Raw genomic sequence first — 8,195 nt, 5'->3', positions numbered from 1 at the left:
GGGGGTGTGTAGAAAATGATGTTTTCAGCAAACGCTTTCATAGGAGGACAAATCCTTTCCTGGCTGGCCCTACCCAATTCTGCCTTGGCTTCAGCCACTCGGCATGCCACCTTGCCTGCAATAGGAGCGGGGAGAGGAAATAGGAGAAAAAATTGCCCTCGTCTGCCCTTGCTATCCAGCCCTTCTGTACATCACAAATGAATAGGCTGGATAAAGTTTGCCTTGCAAAACAATCCATCAGCAGGAGAATAGCAGCTAAATGCTACTCTGTTCACAAGAATGTGTGGAGGACGAAGAATGATCACTTTTGGGTTGGGTGCGTCCAGTCCAGTCCCTGTGACCCAGCAGGGGAGAGGAGGGTTGGTGGAAGGTGGGAGGGGGTGGAGTCGGGCAGTACAACCAGTAACAAGATGTATTATAAAAGGGCCTTGCTGACTCAGGTACGTTTAAGGTGAGAAATAACAGGATTAGAATGTCAAATTGCTGAGTCCTGCAGACCTGACTCTCAAACTGCTTCCAAGTTGCCCAGCTTTCTTCCCTGCAGCTGCTAATTAATCTCCGCTTTGGGGAAAGGAAGGTACTGCATTCAACCAAGCAGGGCGTGCATGTCAGCTAATAATAAGCAAACAGAATAGCTGGGCCCCTGGAGGGAGCAGGGCTCATCAATACTTAGAATGGGGTAGCAGCAAGGAAACTCGGAAGGGTTTTCACACTAAGTCTTTCTGTCCAGTTCAGCATCTTAGGATGCATGTTGTTCCCAACCCATACTCCCTGCCCCAGGCACAGATAAAACAGCTGGGATCAGGGGGCCCACTGCGCCAGGCACTATATGCTCACATAGTGAGGGACTGTCTACCCAGATTGCAAGCTCCTTGAGGCAGGAACAAAGGAAGGATCCCTGTCTCTGTCCCCATCTGAGAGATGGGGAGCTGAGTCATAGAAGAGCAGTGATTTGCAGTGCAGTCTGAAGCAAATCCACAACTGTTACCCTGATCTCCTGCCCTCCCCCTCAACCACTTAACTTCAAGAGCCCTCCCAAGTCTTGCCTCTATTTAGGCAACCATCTCTTTCATGGGAGCAGTGAGCTGGAGAGGAGGGGGCAAGTCCAAATTGTTACGCCAGGACCAGAGAAATAATTAGTGCTTCCTTTTAAGCTTGGTCTATGGCAGGATAGCATACTGTACAATTGTGCAGTGTGGTGCTGTTCTCTATGAAGTCAATGGCGCAACACCCTCGAGATGTATACTGCAACAGTATATCAGGTGCAGTTCAATTATTAAGACATTAGCTAATTGTCAGGGACATTAACATTGATTTTTGTCAAGCCGTGTACACTTGCTAGATCAGTTTCTGCAGCAGACTAAATATATTTTAAATCCAGGCCAGACATACTTTTTGTTGTTGTTTGTTTGCTTTTTTAAGCATACCCTGACCTGGATCTTGGCTGGTGTGAGCTGCTGCAACTCCACTGACTCCAACTGCACATTTGGCCCAATACAATCAAGTCTCTGCTAAGGCTGCAGACTATAATCCCTTCCCCAGTGAAGGTTCCTGTAGCCCATGGGGGGAAAAATTCATCTTCTGGGGATCAACTCCTACCAGGGAAGGCAACACTTAATACTCTTCAGCCCTGCCCCAGCCAGCACCACTTACTCTGACTGTTGCAGTGAGGGCCCCATTCTACCCCACCTCATGCACACTTCCTAGAAGGCTTCTGACTACATTAGGAAGCTAGCACAGATCAAGCCCATGATATTAGAGGTGCACCAATAGACAGATAAGAATTTTTTTTTTCCAAGGCCAATACTTATGGCTCCTTTAAAAGTCAGACATTTTGGCAGATACCCATCCAATTGCTGATATGTAGCCAGACAACTTGGAGACCAGTGTCTGGCTGGTAAGTCTGTTGTGGAGGGAAGAAAGGGGGGCAGATTGAGGCCGCTGTGGTGAGGGACGGAATGGGGCTGGGACCGGGGCAGGGTGCGGAACAGAGCTGCAAGTGGTTCATCTGGGGGGCCACAGAGGGTGGGGTGGCTCCCACTTGCTTGTACCCCAGGAGGCATGGGGGGGGGCATGTGCCCCTGGATCTGCAGGTAGGGTGAGGGCAGGTGGTGGCAGCAGCAATAGGAAGGGGCTCTGGGCAGGGGGCTGCAGCCACCCCAAAATTGGCTGTAGCCCCCCTCCCAGCACCACCGTCATGCCCCGCCCCAAGTGCAGCCCAGCCACCCATGAGGAAGAGCCTAGCACTGCCCCAGTGCCCTCGTCCTGTGCACAGATTCAGGGTACATGTCCCCTGTGCCCTCCTGGGGTGCATTCAGTGGCAGGAGCTGCCAAGCCATGGCTCTGTCCTGTGCCCCGTCCTGCCCCGACTGAGCAGTACCTGCCCCTGTCCCTACACTTACCCCACTCCCTCCCTCACCACAGGTTCCTTTATCTTTCCCCCACAAGCCCCTTTCCTTCCCCCACAACAGACTTAGCAGCCCATGTTGCTTTCCAACCTGCCAGGCTGCGCTCCTTGCTATGTACCTACTGCGACTGTGCTCATGCATGGGGCATTTATTGGCCATATTGGGCAAAAAAAAGAAGCCAATTTTTTCCAATGCTGTTAATTTTCCCTATATCAGTGCTGATCCGATGTGGGACCAATGTATCAGTGCACCTCTACATGATATGTGAAACTGGTGTTCAGGATAATCCTACGTTTTCCATAGCACAGAGCAACTCAAAGCCCTTGATATGCCACAAAACCAGGAATGGCTGCACCTGCTCCTGGGAAGAGGTGGGGACAGCAGGAGATGTCCTATGGAGCTGCATTATTCAATAGTTCAAAAGCAGAACAAACCATATCCATGTAAATTTTCTGGTGGGGGAATCTGTAATTGCCTGGGTGGAAAACTAATCAATGACAATTTGGGCTTGAATACCACAGCTCTTCGCAGTCTTTGCAAAGGCTTTTGCACTCTTCCTTGCCAGCTCCAAAAAGAACCTGAGGGGACTTTGAACAATAAACCCAGTCTCATCACTGGGTCCTTCCTCTACCCTCTCTCATCCCCATGTTTCTCCACTCAGAAGTTCAAATAATCTCTTTGGCCGCAGACTTAAGTATTCTTTTGCACTGGTTTCTGATCTCCTTCTCTGAGACGCCTGATAGGCTCTGCCCCAAGCCCCACTAAGATATTGTCTCTCCTTTATTCCCCTTCTTCATCTCTTACCACATTCTCCTCTTTCCCTCCAACAACTTTATGCCTCATTCTATCATGAGACTGAGTTTCCAAGGATTCAGCACACAGAATTAATGACATATTTACAGATTAACTCATCTCCTGTCCAGATGTCTTTTGAGTTTGTCTATATCTGAAGTTTTTCAGGGATATTTATTTTGGATTAGCTCTTTCAGAATAGCTCCATGTATAGACATGTTTATTCTGGAATAAAAGCATTTTATTTCTGGTTAGTTCAAGGCACTTGGAAAGACCCATGCAGTAACAGTCCCTGTTCTGATAGGCTTGAAAAGTAAATTAAGGAGTGAGGGCTTATGTCTACAGGGAGGCCCAGGAAAGCTAATCTGATTCAACTAAAGGTGTGATATTAATTGCTTTTTTTTTTTTTTAAACTGCATTAAAGCCCATGTGGATACCCTAACTCAAAATTAGTGATTCTGATTTGATTTCACTTAATTCACTTTGGAATGATAAATAGGATAAAGGCTACTTTATTTCTAATAACTGCCCATGCAGGAGTTTAATGCAACTCTGATTCAGCCAAGCGCCGACACTACTGGAGCTAATGGGCTTAAGTGCATGTTAAAGGGTTTTCCTGAATTGGGCCCTTGATGGATTGCAACTAGAATGCTTAGTACCTTTCAGAATTGAAATGCCTAAATGGTATCCAACCTCAGAAGGTGGCTGTACCTGCTAAAGCTCACAGGAGCAGACTCTATGGGCATGGCTTGTCGCTCAATGCCTCTCCTATCAAATCTCTCCCAAGTCAATGCATCCCAGCTGGAGACTAGCAGCTTCCCAAGCCAACATCTTGGGCTGCATTCCTGACAGGCCTGGGTTCCAGAGGCTCACCCAGTGCATCTTTTCACTAGGAAGTGTAAGGGTACCTTCTCACCCTGTGCCCTCTTCCTTTTGACTCTGCAGGTCTTCATAATGAATCACTCTCAGCACAGTTATTGCTTAGCAGGTATTTTTTATATATATGATCTCCCAAGAAAGTGTTGAGAGCTCATTGATCTGACTAGGTGATGGAAACTCCAAGTTCAGTAATTTATGAGACCAGGCCTTGTACAACTGGGAATTCAATGGCCCAGTAATTGTTTGAGAAGTACACTCGGGGCTGTGCATTTATTCCGGTGTTCATGCATCCACACTGTGCTTGGGGAACCTAGCTTTCGGCCACACATCTTGCAGTGAGGTAATAGAAGATGTAGCATGCATATTGCGCCTTCCACTTTACAAGCTTAAAAGGATGGCTTCAGCTTATATCTGGTAAATCACTACTCCATTACTACTCTTGGTGGAGGAAAAGCTGCTTTAATACAGATTAGGGATTGTGGGGGATTTGGAGGGGAAAGAAAAAGACCTCTCTCTTCAGTTTGTTTCTTTGGTGTATTTGTATTTAGCCCAGTGCCACAGCAATATTGCCAAATCATTCAAAAAAAAAATCACAGGCCATACCCCCATGAAATAATGAGTGTAAAATATCTAGAGATGTCAGGATTATGCATTTTGCCCTACTGAGGGTTCAAGAGAAAGCAAACAAAAACATGTCAGGATTTTCCTAATAATCACAGAAGTTGGCAACATCATGAACGCTGAATAGACTATTTCCCTGGTCGCTTGTGCAGGTCCCTCATACAGCCAGAGAGGGAGAAATACTGAAGAGGGAGAAAATGTGATTGCAAAGCCACAGTTGGTGGTGTGGGGCTCAAGGGCAGTACCTGAAATTACTTTCAACCAGCTGTATGAAACTGCTTGGCATTCAGATGGCTAGTGTCCCTGTAAACTGGTCTGCAAGGCTGGATTTACAGAGCTGCAGAGTATCCCACTTTGCACCAGCATACATTATGAGAGCAGGCTGATGGCCGGGGCAACAATACTGCTTGATCTCTCACCTTTTGGCCCATGGGTGGACAATTTTAATTCCCAGGGCACTCCAGAGGTATCACGCTAGCAGAGGCTGCCAAGAGAAGGCATGTACTCTGTGACTTCTTCCACCGTCCTAGGTGAAGGGTAATTGTATCCAAAAGCTTGTAAAGAAGAATTTTTCTAACTATGTGACTAGGTCTAATAAAAGATACTGGATTTGCCCAAAGAACTTTGTCTTCTGTCCTTAGACCAACATGGCTACAACCTACACCCCTAGACATGTCTCATCACTTTAGGCAATGCTATTTGGGAGGGCTGGGGGGAATCCTTGCTACCACTAGCCCCCTCCGTAATAGGAGCAATTTTCTGCCTCTGCAGCCTTCTCCCTTAGATGCATTTTCCAGCCTTGGAGTCCCCTGCTAGGTTTGGCACAGGTGGAAGCAGGCACACTCCCAACCTTATCCATGCTCATGAGGCATGCTTTGGGGGGGGACACAACACAGCTGCTGCCTTGAAGTAAAGACCTGCAGCCATTCAGGGGTGGGGAAGCAAAGAATACAGAAACCACAGCTGAAACAGCATGGGGAATCTAGGGTGGATCACATCCCTACTCTCAGAAACCCCCATGCCGTCCTTAAGGAGTACTAGTGGTTAGGTTAGGACCTGAATTTTGAGGCTCAGGGTCTGGCAGTAAACATGTTCTTGGACACTGGCTTAGTCAGGACTAAGAGGGAAGAGTGACACCTGCTGGTTTACCTAAACCTTGTCCTGCAACACCTTGGGCTCTGGATAGGATTTCCCTCGCCCAAGTGCTGACCCAGCCTGACCCCTGTAAGCTTGTGAGAGCTTGCAGGATCACAGCATGAGGCGCTGTGGCTACAGGCAATACGATGCTCCCTGTAATGTGACCAAATACACTTTCAGATGGAGACAGCATATGTTTTATTTAAAAAGAGATGAGAGGGAGAGAGGGGCAGCAGGTTATGTGCGCAGGTACAGCATGCTCTGGAATTTTAAGCTCAGACGCCCCAAGACCAGACACTTCAAGGAGCCAGGTGATTTGTTTGTTAAATTTAAGAAGGTAGCAGGATCTTTTGGGAAATCAACATCGGGCCTGAGATGTTTTCAGAGCAGCTGAAGAAATAGTTATGTCTCCTCTCGGTTGCAATGAGCTGCTTTTTGGCATGAATTCCTTTGAGGGTAACACCAGGGTGAAAGGAGCAGATGTGCTATGCACACTTTAGTACAGGGGTATAATTGGCAAATATTTATCAGCAAGTTTGTGTTGGCCAATGCATGGCAGTCAGAGCTGGGGAGAGTGGGTTACAGCACTGAGTAGCACTGAACGAACAAATGACTTTGCATTTGGGTTCGGATAGTGAGAGGGGAACTGTGGCACTTTCTATACCCTCCTCTCCCTGTACAGTACTTCATATTGAAGCCAGTATTCTAGTAATTGCCCTGTACAAGCCTGTATATTCTCTACCATACAATCAAGCCCCACCGCCAAGCACTTCTCTTAGATCCTGGGATCATCACTATATCCAGGTATCCCCATCCTCATTCATCTCATTAGACTTGTATTTCCCTGCTTCCAGCATTGTCTTGCATATAAGTATCTTTCCTACATCCCAGCGTTTCTCCTTTTATCTTGCTACCAAACTATGCATCGTTTTCCTTCAGCATTGCTACAGATTCATCCTTTCCATGTAGCTAAAGATACCCCTCCCAATGGCACCCCAATGCCTCATAAACACTGATGAGCCAAGCTTCCCAGGGACGGGAGACAGGGAGGTGTGATTAAGTGTCTTGGATGTGCCAGGAAGCTGTGGAGGAGCCTGGGCTTAAGCTTGTCTACCTCTGACCACAGGATCTGGTACCTCAGCATGCAAGTGGCCTTCGCATCCCTACTGTTTCTCTCATCTGTGGGGCAGCCAGTATTTGCCTCCAGCTCCTTCCAGGGCCCAGCAGTGAGGCTGTTCCTGGGGTTTCTAAATGCCTTGCTTTCCTGCCATAGCAAGGAACCACCTCTTGGCTTTCCTCACCCCACTGCTGCCTGCCATCCCAGCCAGGCTGAAACCAGCAGCACAAGCCAGATGCCAGCACCACCCTGTAGAGGAGGACAAGGGCAAATCACCACAAACACCTGAAACCATGAGAGAGGAGAGGGCACCCTCCCCTCCCTAAGGAGGGTCCAGGCATCTGCCTCTACCCCCCTCCCCACCTTCTGCCCCAGCAAGCCCTGCTGTGTCCTCCCTCCTAGGGCAGAGGGGCTGCAAGGATCTGGGGGAGGCACAGCAGGCACTTGGTGCCACCTGGCAGCACCTTGCCAGCAACAAGCACTAGAGGCAGGAGAGAGGGCTAGGCACAGGTGGGGTCAGAGTGCAGCAGCCGGTCTCATCACACCAGCCCAGGATGAATGCCAAGGGGGAGATGAGATGCCCCTTCCCTGCTGCCCACATAGCGTCCCTGCAGCTGCCAGGCAAGCCCAGAAACTTAAGGGTGTGCCAATAAATGGATACAGATTGCCTGAATCCCTTTTCCTCTTTGTGCCAAAAGCCCTGCCATGCATAGCAAGGGGGACCCCACCGAGGCTGGGTGCAGACAGCCCAGGGCAGTGCCCGTCTCACCCAGCTGGGGACCAGCCCTGCTCCTGTCAGCCAGCTGGGTAGGGCAGCGGTGGCGAAGCTGCAGCAGATGTCCTGCCCGAGGCTGGGTAGCAGGCGAGCGGAGCTCACAAGTTCGTGCACCTGTAGGGCGGGAGTCTCCGAGGAGACTCGCCCTCATGCAGTGGGTCTGGTGAGCAGGTGGCGAGCCCGGCCCCAGCCAGGAGGGCAGAGCCCAGCTGCTAGGGACTCCAGCGCGGGAGCTGCCTCTGCCCCCGGAGGCGGCCGCCCCCTCGCCCCTGGGGCTCAGCACTAGGGCACCCAGGCTCGGGCCATGCCTGCACCCCGCCTGCCCGGCACTCAACCCGGAGGCGCCCCGGCTGCCGCCCCCGCCTGCTGCGGGGACCTGGCAGGACTTACCCCGGCAGCAGGAACGCGGGTCCAGACGTCGCGGCGGGGCGAGGAGGCCGGCGGGACTCCGCTAGGATGCGGGGCA

At 50.0% G+C, this 8,195-nt stretch overlaps 1 protein-coding gene across 2 annotated transcripts in view; it reads right to left on the bottom strand.

Annotated features, from left to right (window-relative positions):
- The window catches only part of BRINP2 (BMP/retinoic acid inducible neural specific 2), a 55,939-nt gene extending 47,750 nt beyond the window's left edge, over window positions 1-8,189 (bottom strand). The window contains exon 1 of one of the 2 annotated variants that reach the window (XM_019530887.1): window positions 8,120-8,189. The gene's annotated coding sequence lies outside the window, so the exon portion shown is untranslated. The remainder of the gene's footprint in view (window positions 1-8,119) is intronic. The other variant, XM_019530890.1, reaches the window with a different exon arrangement.
- Window positions 8,190-8,195: the final 6 nt, after the last annotated feature.

The sequence above is a fragment of the Crocodylus porosus genome, unplaced genomic scaffold (genome assembly GCF_001723895.1).
Source record: "Crocodylus porosus isolate Cpor-Errol unplaced genomic scaffold, CroPor_comp1, whole genome shotgun sequence".
Taxonomy (NCBI): Eukaryota; Metazoa; Chordata; order Crocodylia; family Crocodylidae; genus Crocodylus; species Crocodylus porosus.
Note: the sequence above shows the minus strand (reverse complement) of the source record. Positions and strands in the feature narration are given on the sequence as shown.